This window comes from Ranitomeya imitator, chromosome 5 (assembly GCF_032444005.1).
Source record: "Ranitomeya imitator isolate aRanImi1 chromosome 5, aRanImi1.pri, whole genome shotgun sequence".
Classification (NCBI taxonomy): Eukaryota; Metazoa; Chordata; class Amphibia; order Anura; family Dendrobatidae; genus Ranitomeya; species Ranitomeya imitator.
The window spans coordinates 290,739,955-290,757,559 of record NC_091286.1 but is presented as its reverse complement, the minus strand read 5'-3'; positions in this window follow the sequence as shown (position 1 = coordinate 290,757,559).

The window sequence follows — 17,605 nt, the reverse complement described above, 5'->3', positions numbered from 1 at the left end:
GTCACGAACGCTATACCACCGGCTTACACAGTGACACAGACGAAGTTGCACACGAGATAGAAGAGGAGGTCATAGATGACCCAGTTGTTGACCTCGATTGGCAGCCCTTGGGGGAACAGGGTGCAGGCGTCAGTAGCTCTGAAGCAGAAGAGGAGGAGCTGTAGCAGGCATCAACCTCGCAACAGGTTCCATCTGCCAGGCCCGTATCTGGCCAAAAACGCGTGGCAAAACCAGTTGTAGGACAGCGTGGCCATCCGGTTAAAGAAGCTCAGTCTGCAATGCCTGAAAAGGTATCCGATAGTAGAAAGAGTGCAGTCTGGCATTTTTTTAAACAACATCCAAATGATCAGCGCAAAGTCATCTGTCAAAAATGTTCAACTACCTTAAGCAGAGGTCAAAATCTTAAAAGTCTAAATACAAGTTGCATCCGTAGACATTTAACCACCATACATTTGCAAGCCTGGACTAACTACCAAACGTCCCTTAAGGTTGTAGCACCCTCGGCTAATGAAGCTAGTCAGCAATGCTACATCCCTTCCCTCACTGTAAGTCCACCATTTCCCGCACCACCTGCAGTAAATGTGCAGGTTTCATCGCCAGGCAAAAGCAGTCAGGGAATCACCAGGTTCGTGGTAGGAAACACTGCATGTAGGGCACCAGCAAGAATACCATCTCCAACCCTCTCTGTCTGCCATGTCCACCGGCACCCCCGCTAGTTCCACCATCTGCAGCTCTCCAGTCCAGCTCACCCTACATGAGACTCTCGTTAGGAAAAGGAAGTACTCATCCTCGCATCCGCGTACACAGGGTTTGAATGCCCACATTGCTAGACTAATCTCGTTAGAGATGATGCCCTACCGGTTAGTTGAAAGCGAAGCTTTCAAAGCCCTGATGGACTACGCTGAACCACGCTACGAGCTACCCAGTCGACACTTCTTTTCGAGAAAAGCCATCCCAGCCCTCCACCAGCATGTAAAAGACTGCATCGTCCATGCACTCAGGCAATCTGTGAGTACAAAGGTGCACCTGACAACAGATGCATGGACCAGTAGGCATGGACAGGGACGTTACGTGTCTATCACGGCACACTGGGTTAATGTGGTGGATGCAGGGTCCACAGGGGACAGCAATATTGGGATAGTTCTGCCTAGCCCATGGTCTAGGAAACAGTTGGCTGTAGGCGTTCGCCCCCCCTCCTCCTCCTCGTCCTCCTGCAGAAGCGAGAGCTTGTCCACAGACCGCAGTCGCACGACCACTCCATCCGCAGCTGCCACTGTTACACATGAGGTGTCCCATTATGGGACAGCTAGTGGCAAGCGTCAGCAGGCTGTATTGGCAATGAAGTGTTTGGGCGACAACAGACACACCGCGGAAGTTCTGTCAGAGTTCTTGCAGCAAGAAACTCAGTCATGGCTGGGCAGTGTACATCTTGAGGCAGGCAAGGTAGTGAGTGATAACGGAAGGAATTTTATGGCTGCCATAGCCCTTTCACAACTGAAACACATTCCTTGCCTGGCTCACACCTTAAACCTGGTGGTGCAGTGCTTCCTGAAAAGTTATCCGGGGTTACCCGACCTGCCCCTCAAAGTGCGCAGACTTTGCTCGATTATCCACCGTTCGCCCGTACACTGCAGCCGTATGCAGAACCATCAGCGGTCTTTGAACCTTCCCCAGCATCGCCTAATCATCGATGTTGCAACAAGGTGGAACTCCACACTGCACATGCTTCAGAGACTGTGCGAACAGAGGCGTGCTGTTATGTATTTGTGGGAGGATACACATACACGGGCAGGCAGTTGGATGGCAGACATGGAGTTGTCAGGTGTGCAGTGGTCGAAGGTACAAGACCTGTGTCAAGTCCTTCAGTGTTTTGAGGAATGCACATGGCTGGTTAGTGCAGACAACGCCATAATAAGCATGAGCATCCCCCTAATGCGTCTGCTGATGCAAAGTTTGATGCACATAAAGGAGTAGGCGTCTGCAGCCGAGGAAGAGGGAAGCCTTGATGACAGTCAGCCATTGTTTGGTCAGGGCAGTCTATAGGACGAGGTAGCGGGCGAAGAGGAGGAGGACGAGGAGGATGATGGGGATGAGTATTTTTTTGAATGAGGAGGCTTCTCCGGGGCCAATAGCAACTGGTGGCGTTGCAAGGCCGGGTTCAGGTTTTTTGAGGGAGACAAGTGACGTAGATTTGCCTGAAACTGCCCCTCAACCCAGCACAACCACAGATTTGAACACTGGAACTTTGGCCCACATGGCGGATTATGCCTTACGTATCCTCAAAAGGTACCCACGCATTATTAAAATGATGACCGATGACGATTACTGGTTGGCCTGCCTCCTTGATCCTCGCTATAAAGGCAAATTGCAAAATATCATGCCACATGAGAACCTCGAACAAATATTAGCAACCAAACAAGCAAGTAGACCGTTTGATTCAGGCATTCCCAGCACACAGCGCCGGTGATGGTTCTCACACGAGCTGCAGGGGGCAACAGGGCAGAGGTGTTAGAGGTGCACAAATCAGAAGTGGCATTGGACAGAGGGGTTTTCTGACCAGGTTGTGGAGTGATTTCGCAATGACCGCAGACAGGACAGGTACTGCAGCATCAATTCAAAGTGACAGGAGACAACATTTGTCCAGTATGGTTACTAACTATTTTTCATCCCTTATCGAAGTTCTCCCTCAACCGTCATTCCCATTTGATTACTGGGCATCCAAAATAGACACCTGGCCTGAATTGGCAGAATATGCATTGCAGGAGCTTGCTTGCCCAGCATCTAGTGTGCTATCAGAAAGAGTATTCAGTGCTGCTGGTTCAATATTGACCGAAAAAAGGACTCGTCTGGCTACCCAAAATGTTGATGATCTAACCTTCATTAACCCCTTAGTGACAGAGCCAATTTGGTACTTAATGACCAGGCCAATTTTTGCAATTCTGACCACTGTCACTTTATGAGGTTATAACTCTGGAACGCTTCAACGGATCCCGCTGATTCTGAGATTGTTTTTTCGTGACATATTGTACTTCATGTTAGTGGTAACATTTATTCGATATTACTTGCGATTATTTATGAAAAAAACGGAAATATGGCGAAAATTTTTAAAATTTTGCAATTTTCAAACTTTGTATTTTTATGCCCTTAAATCAGAGAGATATGTCACGAAAAATAGTTACCGTATATACTCGAGTATAAGCCGAGATTTTCAGCCCCAAATTTTGGGCTGAAAGTGCCCCTCTCGGCTTATACTCGAGTCAAGGTGGGTGGCAGGGTCGGCGGGTGAGGGGGTGAGGGCGCTGAGGCATACTTACCTAGTCCCAGCGATCCTCGCGCTGTCCCTGCCGTCCCACGGTCTTCTGTGCTGCAGCTTCTTCCCCTCTTCAGCAGTCACGTGGGACCGCTCATTACAGAAATGAATAAGCGGCTCCACCTCCCATAGGGGTGGAGCCGCCTATTCATTCCCCAAACAGCGGTGCCGGTGACCGCTGATAGAGAAAGAAGCTGCGGCACCGAAGACCAGGCAGAGGGACAGCGCGAGGATCGCCAGGACTAGGTAAGTATAGCATATTCACCTGTCCTCGTTCCAGCCGCCGAGCGTCGCTCCATCTTCCCGGCCGGCGCTTCCATCTTCCCGGCGTCTGCGCTCTGACTGTTCAGGCAGAGGGCGCGATGATGCATATAGTGTGCGCGGCGCCCTCTGCCTGATCAGTCAGAACAGAGACGCCGGGAAGATGGAGGCGCCGGAACGAGACGCCGGGAGCTGCAATCAAGGGAGGTGAGTATGTGTTTTTTTTTTTATTGCAGCAGCAGCGGCGGCGGCAGAGATTTATGTGGAGCATCTATGGGGCACAGTGAACGGTGCAGGGCACCGTATATGGCACATCTATGGGGCACAGTGAACGGTGCAGAGCACCGTATATGGCACATCTATGGGGCACAGTGAACGGTGCAGAGCACCGTATATGGCACATCTATGGGGCACAGTGAACGGTGCAGAGCACCGTATATGGCACATCTATGGGGCACAGTGAACGGTGCAGAGCACCGTATATGGCACATCTATGGGGCACAGTGAACGGTGCAGAGCACCGTATATGGCACATCTATGGGGCACAGTGAACGGTGCAGGGCACCGTATATGGCACATCTATGGGGCACAGTGAACGGTGCAGAGCACCGTATATGGCACATCTATGGGGCACAGTGAACGGTGCAGAGCACCGTATATGGCACATCTATGGGGCACAGTGAACGGTGCAGAGCACCGTATATGGCACATCTATGGGGCACAGTGAACGGTGCAGAGCACCGTATATGGCACAGCTATGGGGAAATATGAACGGTGCAGAGCACTGTATGGCACAGCTATGGGGAAATAATGATCTATTTTTATTTTTGAAATTCACCGGTAAATGCTGCATTTCCACCCTAGGCTTATACTCGAGTCAATAAGTTTTCCCAGTTTTTTGTGGCAAAATTAGGGGGGTCGGCTTATACTCGGGTCGGCTTATACTCGAGTATATACGGTAATAAATAACATTTCCCACATGTCTACTTTACATCAGCACAATTTTGGAAACAAAATTTTTTTTTGTTAGGGAGTTATAAGGGTTAAAAGTTGACCAGCAATTTCTCATTTTTACAACACCATTTTTTTTTAGGGACCACATCACATTTGAAGTCATTTTGAGGGGTCTATATGATAGAAAATAATGAAGTGTGACACCATTCTAAAAACTACACCCCTCAAGGTTCTCAAAACCACATTCAAGAAGTTTATTAACCCTTTACGTGCTTCACAGGAACTGAAACAATGTGGAAGGAAAAAATGAACATTTAACTTTTTTTTGCAAACATCTTAATTCAGAACCATTTTTTTTATTTTCACAGCGAGTGTGAGCGAGCTGAGTGTGACCAGAGCGTAAGTGTGGACGGCGGTAAGTGTGACTTGTGATTCAGTGAAGAGGTATTTGGAAAGCCTTTAACAAATACCTGTGTGAATTGGTGTGAGTTGCTGAATTGGGGGTAGCTATATTCATAAGGCTTAACTTAGGGTGGGGGCTCATAGTTAAGGGTTTATAAGGGGCAGCTGTTTGGGGCTCAAGTCCTTTTTGGAAGTGCATTTGAACAGCAAGGTTGATTGCTGTTGAGGGGAACTAGGAAAAAAAAAAAAAATCTCTATAAATCTTCAGCAGAGCGAGTGTGAGCGAGCTGAGTGTGACCAGAGCGTAAGTGTGGACGGCGGTAAGGGTGACTTGTGATTCAGTGACTTTGGAGTCAGGGAGTTTTCAGGGGAGGAATTACTGAATTGCTGTCTGATTTTTATTAATACTTTGTATTTATTTATTTTTTTTATTGAACTGTTCTGTCTGGTGCAATCCCCATTAGGAAATGTGCTCCACGATTGTTAATGCCATCCAGTGCACATCTTGCCACATGTATGCAGTCCTTGAGCAGCCGATCGAGGGTGCATACTGCTGTGCGAGATGTGAGCACGTTGTGCATTTGGAAACCCAGATTCTGACTCTAAATGTGCAGCTGGCAACACTGAGATCCATAGACAACATGGAGAGGAGTCTTCTGCTCACGGAGCAGACGCTCAATGGGACAGATGAGGGGGGGGATGGTGGGATGGAGCTGCAGGACAATGAAGTAGCAAGCTGGGTGACAGTTAGGAAGCGGGGTAGAGGGAAGAGTGCCAGGGAGGCTAGTCCTGATCTGGAACACCCCAATAAGTTTGCTAAGTTGGCAGATGAGGGGGGTGCCAGTACAGGGGTAGCACTGCTGCAGCCAGGCATGTCCTCTGAAAGCCGGAGGAGTGACTGCTCCAGTAAGGAGGGAAATAGGAGAGCAGGGCAGGCCAGACAGGTGCTGGTAGTGGGCGACTCAATTATTAGGGGAACAGATAGGGCAATCTGTCACAAAGACAGGGATCGTCGAACGGTGTGCTGCCTACCTGGCGCTCGAGTCCGACACATCGCTGATCGGGTGGACAGATTATTGGGAGGGGCTGGTGAGGACCCAGCGGTCATGGTGCACATTGGCACTAATGACAAAGTTAGAGGTAGGTGGAAGGTCCTTAAAGATGATTTCAGGGAATTAGGCTGCAAGCTGAAAGCAAGGACCTCCAACGTGGTATTTTCCGAAATACTGCCGGTGCCACGCCAGAGAGGCAACGGGAGATTAGGGAGGTTAATAAGTGGCTCAAGAATTGGTGTAGGAAAGAGGGGTTTGGGTTCCTGCAGAACTGGGCCGACTTCTCAGTTGGCTACAGGCTCTACGCTAGGGACGGGCTGCACCTCAATGGGGAGGGTGCAGCTGTGCTGGGGGAGAGAATGGCTAGAAGGTTGGAGGAGTGTTTAAACTAGGAATTGGGGGGGAGGGTATTCATTTTATAGGAGGGGAAGATAGTGCAGACAGAGTCCTGGGCACAAATAAGGAAGTTGGGGGTGGCGGTGGCATGGGGGGTGGGGTCAGAACAGTTAATAATTTAAGAAATAGAAGTACAGAGAGGAACATAAAGTGCATGTATACTAATGCCAGAAGCCTCGCCAACAAAATGGACGAATTAGAACTAATGTTGTTGGAGCATAATTATGACATGGTGGGGATATCTGAAACGTGGCTGGATGAGAGCCATGACTGGGCTGTTAACTTGCAGGGCTATAGCCTGTTCAGAAATGACCGTACAGATAAGCGAGGGGGAGGGGTGTGTCTGTATGTAAAATCATCCTTAAAACCCATCCTGCGCGATAATATAGGTGAATTTAATGAAAATGTAGAATCCCTGTGGGTGGAGATAAGGGGAGGGGGAAAAAATAATAAATTACTGATAGGGGTTTGTTATAAATCTCCAAAAATAATGGAAGCAATGGAGAATATCCTCGTAAAGCAAATAGATGAAGCTGCGACTCAAGGAGAAGTCATTATTATGGGGGACTTCAACTACCCTGAAATAGATTGGGGAACAGAAACCTGCAGTTCCAGCAAAGGTAATCGGTTTTTGACAATTATGAGAGACAATTACCTTTCACAACTGGTTCAGGACCCAACAAGAAGGGGGGCACTGCTAGACCTAATATTAACCAACAGGCCAGACCGCATATCAAATATAAGGGTTGGGGGTTACTTGGGAAATAGCGATCACAAAATAATAAGTTTTCATGTATCCTTTAAAAAGATGTGTAGTAGAGGGGTTACAAGGACACTAAACTTCAGGAGGGCAAATTTCCAACGGATGAGAGAGGATCTTGGTGCAATTAACTGGGACGATATCCTGAGACACAAAAATACACAGAGAAAATGGGAGACGTTTATTAGCATCCTGGATAGGACCTGTGCACAGTATATACCGTATGGGAATAAACATATTAGAAATAGGAGGAAACCAATATGGCTAAATAGAGCTGTAAGGGGCACAATAAGGGACAAAAAGAAAGCATTTAGAGAATTAAAGGAAGTAGGTAGTGAGGAGGCATTAAATAAATACAGAAAATTAAATAAATTCTGTAAAAAGCAAATCAAGGCAGCAAAGATTGAGACAGAGAGACTCATTGCCAGAGAGAGTAAAAATAATCCTAAAATATTCTTTAACTACATAAATAGTAAGAAACTAAAAAATGATAGTGTTGGCCCCCTTAAAAATAGTCTGGGTGAGATGGTGGATGAGGATGAGGAAAAAGCCAATATGCTAAATGACTTTTTTTCATCAGTATTTACACAAGAAAATCCCATGGCAGACAAAATGTCTAGTGATAAAAATTCCCAATTAAATGTCACCTGCTTAACCCAGCAGGAAGTGCGGCGGCGTCTAAAAATCACTAAAATTTACAAATCTCCGGGCCCGGATGGGATACACCCTCGAGTACTGCAGGAATTAAGTACAGTCATTGATAGACCATTATTTTTAATCTTTAAAGACTCCATAATAACAGGGTCTGTGCCACAGGACTGGCGTATAGCAAATGTGGTGCCAATATTCAAAAAGGGAACAAAAACTGAACTCAGAAACTATAGGCCAGTAAGCTTAACCTCTACTGTGGGTAAAATCCTGGAGGGCATTCTAAGGGACGCTATACTGGAGTATCTGAAGAGGAATAACCTCATGACCCAGTATCAGCACGGGTTTACTAGGGACCGTTCATGTCAGACTAATTTGATCAGTTTCTATGAAGAGGTAAGTTCCGGATTGGACCAAGGGAACCCAGTGGATGTAGTGTATATGGACTTTTCAAAAGCTTTTGATACGGTGCCACACAAAAGGTTGATACATAAAATGAGAATAATGGGGATAGGGGAAAATATGTGCAAGTGGGTTGAGAGCTGGCTCAGGGATAGGAAACAAAGGGTGGTTATTAATGGAGCACACTCGGACTGGGTAGCGGTTAGCAGTGGGGTACCACAGGGGTCAGTATTGGGCCCTCTTCTTTTTAACATATTTATTAATGACCTTGTAGGGGGCATTCAGAGTAGAATTTCAATATTTGCAGATGACACTAAACTCTGCAGGGTAATCAATACAGAGGAGGACAATTTTATATTACAGGATGATTTATGTAAACTAGAAGCTTGGGCTGATAAATGGCAAATGAGCTTTAATGGGGATAAATGTAAGGTCATGCACTTGGGTAGAAGTAATAAGATGTATAATTATGTGCTTAATTCTAAAACTCTGGGCAAAACCGTCAATGAAAAAGACCTGGGTGTATGGGTGGATGACAAACTTAAATTCAGTGGCCAGTGTCAGGCAGCTGCTACAAAAAGGCAAATAAAATAATGGGATGCATTAAAAGAGGCATAGATGCTCATGAGGAGAATATAATTTTACCTCTATACAAGTCACTAGTTCGACCACACTTAGAATACTGTGCACAGTTCTGGTCTCCGGTGTATAAGAAAGACATAGCTGAACTGGAGCGGGTGCAGAGAAGAGCGACCAAGGTTATTAGAGGACTGGGGGGTCTGCAATACCAAGATAGGTTATTACACTTGGGGCTATTTAGTTTGGAAAAACGAAGACTAAGGGGTGATCTCATTTTAATGTATAAATATATGAGGGGACAGTACAAAGACCTTTCTGATGATCTTTTTAATCATAGACCTGAAACAGGGACAAGGGGGCATCCTCTGCGGTTGGAGGAAAAAAGGTTTAAGCATAATAACAGACACGGATTCTTTACTGTAAGAGCAGTGAGACTATGGAACTCTCTGCCATGTGATGTTGTAATGAGTGATTCATTACTTAAATTTAAGAGGGGACTGGATACCTTTCTGGAAAAGTATAATGTTACAGGGTATATACACTAGATTCCTTGATAGGGCGTTGATCCAGGGAACTAGTCTGATTGCCGTATGTGGAGTCGGGAAGGAATTTTTTTCCCCAATGTGGAGCTTACTCTTTGCACATGGGTTTTTTTTGCCTTCCTCTGGATCAACATGTTAGGGCATGTTAGGTTAGGCTATGGGTTGAACTAGATGGACATATAGTCTTCCTTCAACCTTAATAACTATGTAACTATGTAACTATGTAACAGGTGTAAAAACAGAAATGTAACCATAAATTTTGTTATGCAATTTCTCCTGAATACGCCAATACCCCATATGTGGGGGTAAACCACTGTTAGGGCGCACCGCAGAACTTAGAAGTGAAGGAGCGCCGTTTGACTTTTTCAATGCAGAATTGGCTGGAATTGAGATCGGACGCCATGTCATGTTTAGAGAGCCCCTGATGTGCCTAAACAGTGGAAACTCCCCACAAGTGACACCATTTTGGAAACTAGACCCCTTAAGGAACTTATCTAGATGTGTGGTGAGCACTTTGAACCCCCAAGTGCTTCACAGAAGTTTATAACGTAGAGCCGTGAAAATAAAAAATCGCTTTTGTTTACACAAAAATGATCTTTTCGCCCACAAATTATTATTTTCACAAGGGTAACAGGAGAAATTAGACCACAAAAGTTGTTGTGCGATTTCTCCTGAATACGTCGATACCCCATATGTGAGGGTAAACCACTGTTTGGGCGCACCGCAGAGCTTGGAAGTGAAGGAGCGCCGTTTTACTTTTTCAATGTAGAATTGGCTGGAATTGAGATCGGACGCCATGTCGCGTTTGGAGAGACCCTGATGTGCCTAAACAGTAGAAATCCCCCACAAGTGACCCCATTTTGGAAACTAGACCCCCCATGGAACTTATCTAGATGTGTGGTGAGAACCTTGAATGCGCAAGTGCTTCACAGAAGTTTATAATGCAGAGCCGTGAAAATAAAAAATATTTTTTTTTTCCACAAAAAAGATTTTTTAGCCCCCAAGTTTTTATTTTCACAAGGGTAACAAGAGAAATTGGACCCCAAAAGTTGTTGTCCAATTTGTCCTGAGTATGCTGGTACCCCATATGTGGGGGTAAACCACTGTTTGGACGCACGGCAGAGCTCGGAAGGAAGGAGCGCCGTTTGGGAATGCAGACTTTGATAGAATGGTCTGCGGGTATTATGTTGCGTTTGCAGAGCCCCTGATGTACCTAACCAGTAGAAACCCTCCAAAAGTGACCCCATTTTGGAAACTAGACCCCCCAAGGAACTTATCTAGATGTGTGGTGAGAACTTTGAATGCCCAAGTGCTTCACAGAAGTTTAGAATGCAGAGTCGTGAAAATAAAAAATATTTTTTTTTTCACAAAAAAGATTTTGTAGCCCCCAAGTTTTTCTTTTCACAAGAATAACAGGAGAAATTGGACCCCAGAAGTTGTTGTCCAATTTATCCCGAGTACGCTGATGCGCCATATGTGGGGGTAAACCACTGTTTGGGCGCACCGCAGAGCTCGGAAGGGAAGGAGCGCCTTTTTGGAATGCAGACTTTGATAGAATGGTCTGTGGGCATTATGTTGCGATTGCAGAGCCCCTGATGTACCTAAACTGTAGTAACCCCCCACAAGTGACCCCATTTTGGAAACTAGACCCCCCAAGGAACTTATCTAGATGTGTGGTGAGAACTTTGAATGCCCAAGTGCTTCACAGAAGTTTAGAATGCAGAGTCGTGAAAATAAAAAATATTTTTTTTTTTCACAAAAAAGATTTTGTAGCCCCCAAGTTTTTATTTTCACAAGGGTAACAAGAGAAATTGGACCCCAGAAGTTGTTGTCCAATTTATCCCGAGTACGCTGATGCCCCATATGTGGGGGTAACCCACTGTTTGGGCGCACGGCAGAGCTCAGAAGGGAGGGAGCACCATTTGACTTTTTGAGCGCAAAATTGGCTGTCGTGTTTGGAGACCCCCTGATGTACCTAAACAGTGGAAACCCCCCAATTCTAGCTCCAACCCTAACCCCAACACACCCCTAACCCTAATCCCAATCTGATCCATAATCCTAATCACTAACCCTAACCATAATCACAACCCTTACCCCAAAACAACCCTAATGTCAACCCTAACCATAACCCTAATCAAAACCCTAAATCCAACACACCCCTAATCCTAATCTCAACCCTAACCTCAAACCTAACCCTAATCCCAATACACCCCTAATCACAACCCTAACCTTAACCCTAATCCCAAACCTAACCCTAATCCCAAGCGTAACCCTAATGCCAACCCTAACCCTAATACCAACCCTAATCCAAACCCTAACCCTAATCCCAGCTCTAACCCTAACTTTAGCCCCAACCCTAGACCTAACTTTAGCCCCAACCCTAACCCTAGCCCTAAGGCTACTTTCACACTTGCGTCGTCTGGCATTCCGTCACAATCCGTCGTTTTGGACAAGAAACGGATCCTGCTAATGTGCCCGCATGATGCGTTTTTTGCCCATAGACTTGTATTGCCGACGGATCGTGACGGATGGCCACACGTCGCGTCCGTCGTGCACTAGATCAGTTGTGTTTTGGCGGAGCGTCGGCACAAAAAAACGTTCAATGAAACGTTTTTTTGTACGTCGCATCCGCCATTTCTGACCGCGCATGCGTGGCCGTAACTCCGCCCCCTCCTCCCCAGGACATAGATTTGGCAGCGGATGTGTTGAAAAACTACAGCTGCTGCCCACGTTGTGCACAATTTTCACAACGTGCGTCGGTATGTCGGGCCGACGCATTGCGACGGCCCCGTACCGACGCAAGTGTGAAAGAAGCCTAACCCTAAATTTAGCCCCAACCCTAACCCTAAATTTAGCCCTAACCCTAAATTTAGCCCCAACCCTAGCCCTAACCCTAGCCCTAACCCTACCCCTAACCCTACCCCTAGCCCTAACCCTAACCCTACCCCTAACCCTACCCCTAACCCTAACCCTACCCCTAACCCTACCCCTAACCCTACCCCTAACCCTAACCCTACCCCTAACCCTACCCCTAACCCTACCCCTAACCCTAATTTTAGCCCCAACTGCTGTTCTCCTGCCGGCCGGCAGATGGAGACAGATGGCGGGCGCACTGGGCGTGCGTCCGCCATGTTCTTCTGCCGGCGGCCAGGAGGAGCAGCAAGAGGATCCAGGGACCTAGGTGAGTATTGTAGGGTCCCCGAATCCCCCTATTTCTCTGTCCTCTGATGTGCGATCACATCAGAGGACAGAGAATTACACTTTACTTTTTTTTTTTTGCGGTCGCCGGTAAACAGTTAATTACCGGCGATCGCAAAACAGAGGTCGGTAATACCGACCCCGATCATGCTCTTTGGGGTCTCGGCTACCCCCGGCAGCCGAGACCCCAAAGATTCTCCCGGTGCCGGCCGGCGGGCGCACTGCGCATGCGCCCGCCATTTTGAAGATGGCGGCACCCACCAGGAGACACGAGGAGCATCGGGGGAGCTAGGTGAGTATTGGGGGTCCACCTGGGACCCCTTTTCTCTGTCCTCCGATGTGCGATCACATCGGAGGACAGAGAAATTAAAAAGAGATCGCGTTTTTTTGTTTTTTTTTGCGATCGCCGGTAAACGGTTAATTACCGGCGATCGCAAATGCGGGGTGGGTTAAAAAAACCCCGAATCATGTTCTCTGGGGTCTCGGCTACCCTCGGCAGCCGAGACCCCAGAGAAAATCGGCCTCTGGGGGGCGCTATGGACTTTTTCCACAGCGCCGTTAATTAACGGCGCTGTGGTTTAAGTACCCTTAGCGGCCGCCGTTAAAAGGCGTATCGGCGGTCGCTAAGGGGTTAAAATGAACCACTCATGGATTTCTAATTATTTTGCCCCACCTTTCCCGTCTGACACCTAGCTTTCCTATAATAAGGTCTTGCTTGTGGACTGGTCTTACTGACTGTTCCAATCTCTTAATTTGCAGCAGCTGTTTGTCCAGCATACAACATGTTTACACCTCCCTAAATGGGCTAACTCCCCCCACGGGGCCGTAGTCGCGCCACTTGGCGCAAGCACCCATGAGAGTGCCGTTTGTCTGAAGAGGTGGGTGTGCCCGCTTTTGGTCGACGGCACTGCCACTGGGTCACTCATAGTACAATAAAGTGTCTCTGGCGGTGGTGGCACGCACCCAACGTCAGACACACCGTTGTAACATGAGGGGCCCTGGGCCTGTACCGCTGGCCACAATAGAGTTCCCCCCCAGCTCAAACAGTGCTCTACCACTTGCAAAATTATCTCTCACAACTCCAACATTGTTTACTCTATGCGCTGACATCCTTCAATGCCTGGCACTGACAATACCAATTTGTTGACATGTATGATGCTAGTTAAAATAGTCAGGGTCAGTGTCCTATATTGACACCAGAAAATACTTAGCTCCAAATTACTATGTCTGAAACTCAGCAGAGGAGCCCACCCCTGTACCTAAGTATGCCACCCTTTTTTTTTTGTTTTGTTGTTTTGCGAGACATTAACATCTATTTATTTTTTGGGAGTACTAACTGTGTCAGACACTCCTTCCAATCTTCCTCCGCTGACCACACCAATGCTGCCTGTGTACCCCTGCCACATAATCGAAGGTGCTTTGAGCCTATTTTTTTAATTTTAGGCCTACTAAGTGTGTCTGCGGTCCCTCCTTCCATTTGTCCTCCGCTGAGCACACCAATGCCGACCGTGTACCCATGTAACTTTTTTTTCAACCTGCAGTGAGCCTACTTTGTGGTGTAAGGCCTACTAGCAGTGTCTGTCTGCGCCACTTAATACAGCTGACCTCCTCTAAAAAAAAAAAAAAAAAAAAAGGCTGGTTTTCAGCCTGTCAGAATTATAAAACTGCATTGGGGCCACAAGTTTCGTTGTGGTCTACAAACTGAGTCTTCCGCTCCAAGGTGTTCTCCTGATTGCCTTTACTGAGCTTCTATCTTCAGGCTCTTGTTAAATAGTATTTTAATCGAACAACTGCAGTGGGGCTACTAGTTTGGTTGGGGCCTACTAACAGTGTCTGCCGCTCCAAGGTGTTCTCCTGGTTGCCTTTCCTGAACTTCAATCTTCAGGCTCTTGTTAAATAGTTTTTTAATCGACCAACTGCAGTGGGGCTACTAGTTTGGTTGGGGCCTACTAACAAGTGCCTGCTGCTCCAAGGTGTTCCCCTGATTGCCTTTACTGAGCTTCAATCTTCAGGCTCTTGTTAAATAGTTTTTTAATCGAACAACTGCAGTGGGGCTACTAGTTTGGTTGGGGCCTACTAACAGTGTCTGCCGCTTCAAGGTGTTCTCCTGATTGCCTTTCCTGAGCTTCAATCTTCAGGCTCTTGTTAAATAGTTTTTAAATCGAACAACTGCAGTGGGGCTACTAGTTTGGTTGGGGCCTACTAACAGTGTCTGCCGCTCCAAGTTGTTCTCCTGGTTGCCTTTCCTGAGCTTCAATCTTCAGGCTCTCGTTAAATAATTTTTTAATCGAACAACTGCAGTGGGGCTACTAGTTTGGTTGGGGCCTACTAACGGTATCTGCCGCTCCAAGGTGTTCTCCTGGTTGTCTTTCCTGAGCTTCTATCTTCAGGCTCTTGTTAAATAGTTGTTAAATGGAACAACTGCATTTGGCCTACTAATTGGGTTGGGGCCTACTAACGGTGTCTGCCGCTCCTTGCTGTTCTCCTGGTTTCCTGTCCTGAAATTCCATTTTCAGGCTCTCGTTAAGTAGTTGTTAATATTACACTGAATTTGGCCTACTAGTGTGGTTGGGGCCTACTAACGGTGTATGCCGCTCCGTGCTGTTCTCATGGTTTCCTGTCCTGAAATTCCATTTTCAGGCTCTCGTTAAGTAGTTGTTGAAACAACACTGCATTAGGCCTACAAGTTGGGTCTGGGTTGTAGAGATGGTGTCTGCCGCTCCAAGATGTTCTCCAGGTTGCCTCTCCCTAACTTCTATCTTGAAGCTCTCGTTAAGTAGTTGTTGAAACAACACTGCATTAGGCCTACAAGTTGGGTATAGGTAGTAGAGACGGTGTCTGCCACTCCAAGGTGTTCTCCAGGTTGCCTCTCCCTAGCTTCTATCTTGAAGCTCTCGTTAAGTAGTTGTTGAAACAACACTGCATTAGGCCTACAAGTTGGGTCTGGGTTGTAGAGATGGTGTCTGCCGCTCCAAGGTGTTCTCCATGTTGCCTCTCCCTAGCTTCTATCTTGAAGCTCTTGTTAAGTAGTTGTTGAAACAACACTGCATTAGGCCTACAAGTTGGGTCTGGGTTGTAGAGATGGTGTCTGCCGCTCCAAGGTGTTCTCCAGGTTGCCTCTCCCTAGCTTCTATCTTGAAGCTCTCGTTAAGTAGTTGTTGAAACAACACTGCATTAGGCCTACAAGTTGGGTCTGGGTTGTAGAGATGGTGTCTGCCGCTCCAAGGTGTCCTCCAGGTTGCCTCTCCCGAGCTTCTATCTTGATGCTCTCGTTAAGTAGTTGTTGAAACAACACTGCATTAGGCCTACAAGTTGGGTCTGGGTTGTAGAGACGGTGTCTGCCGCTCCAAGATGTTCTCCAGGTTGCCTGTCCCGAGCTTCTATCTTGAAGCTCTCGTTAAGTAGTTGTTGAAACAACACTGCATTAGGCCTACAAGTTGGGTCTGGGTTGTAGAGATGGTGTCTGCCGCTTCAAGGTGTTCTCCAGGTTGCCTCTCCCTAGCTTCTATCTTGAAGCTCTCGTTAAGTAGTTGTTGAAACAACACTGCATTAGGCCTACAAGTTGGGTCTGGGTTATAGAGACGGTGTCTGCCGCTCCAAGATGTTCTCCAGGTTGCCTCTCCCTAGCTTCTATCTTGAAGCTCTCATTAAGTAGTTGTTGAAACAACACTGCATTAGGCCTACAAGTTGGGTCTTGGTTCTACAAACGGTGTCTTCCGCTCCAAGGTGTTCTCCAGGTTGCCTTTCCCTAGCTTCTATCTTCAGGCTCTCGTTAAATTGTTTTTAATATAACACTGCATTTGGCCTACTTGTTTTGTTGGCCCTACTAACGGTGTCTGCCGCTCCTTGATGTTCTCCTCCACTGAACAAACCAGTGCCGCCTGTTTACTTCTGTTACCAATTTTGAACTGCATTTAGCCTACTTACTGATTTGGGCCTACTCACTGTGTCAGCCTCTCATTACAGTTGTACTCCACTGAACAAAGCAATGCCCCCTGGTTAGTCCTGTTACCAATTTTGAACTGCATTTAGCCCACTTTATTCTTTGGGCCTATATCTGTGTTTCCTCCTCATCCTGCCCATTGCCCAGCCATAGATGATAGATGAGTCTGCTGGTACATTGACCCATAACGCAACATTCCCCGTGCACGCTACACAGCAAGATTGTGACCCTGCTGAGTCAGGTTCCCCTTCCCGCATACCATACCGCCTTACATGGGGACAAAGAGGAAGGTGCAGATGAAAGTTCAGGTTCCTTCATCAGGTGGGGGGGGGAAACTCAGTGGCGACGTCACTGGCACAGGGCCCCTCATAGTACGCAAAAGTGTCGCTGCCGGTGGGAGGCGCCCCCACCGTGCAAACACACCGCCGTACTTTGAGGGGCCCTGTGCCAGTGCCAATGCCAACGAGTGGGCCCCCCCTGCTTGCTCAGGATCACAGCACTTGCAAAGTTGAAATACTTACCTCTCCCTGCTCCACTGCCGTGACGTGGTTCAGATTTCCTGGGCCCACTAAATACTTGAACCAGCCCTACAACCCCACAACTTTAGCCAAATGACCCCCAATTTCCAATGCCTTACTATTATTATAAGGTAAATTAAGATTGACAAGCTTCAGTAACAAGAATGGATGTTTTTGCCATTAAAATGGGCACAGTACATGGTTTCCTGGCCTCCACTCACTGCCGACTATGCTTCCCCATTGACTTGCATTGGGTTTCGTGTTTCGGTCGATCCCCAACTTTTCGCGATAATCGGCCGATTTCACTCGACTCGACTTTTGAGATATTCGGGTTTCGCGAAACCCGACTCGACCCTAAAAAACTAAAAGTCGCTCAACCCTACTTGTCACAAAAGTATACCACAAACCATTCTCCAGTAATGCTCTTTTACATTTTAATAACGCCCATCCATATTATACTAAACAATCGGTACCATATAGTCAATTTATGAGGCTTAAAACGATTTGAAAGCCAATCATCATATTTGTATTAGAGATTCCTGAAAAAAGAGGATATCCAAGATCTACCTTAGATTCAGCCCTGGATAGGACGATTAATAATGTACGGATTCCTCCAAAAGATAAATCTAGTGATGACAAA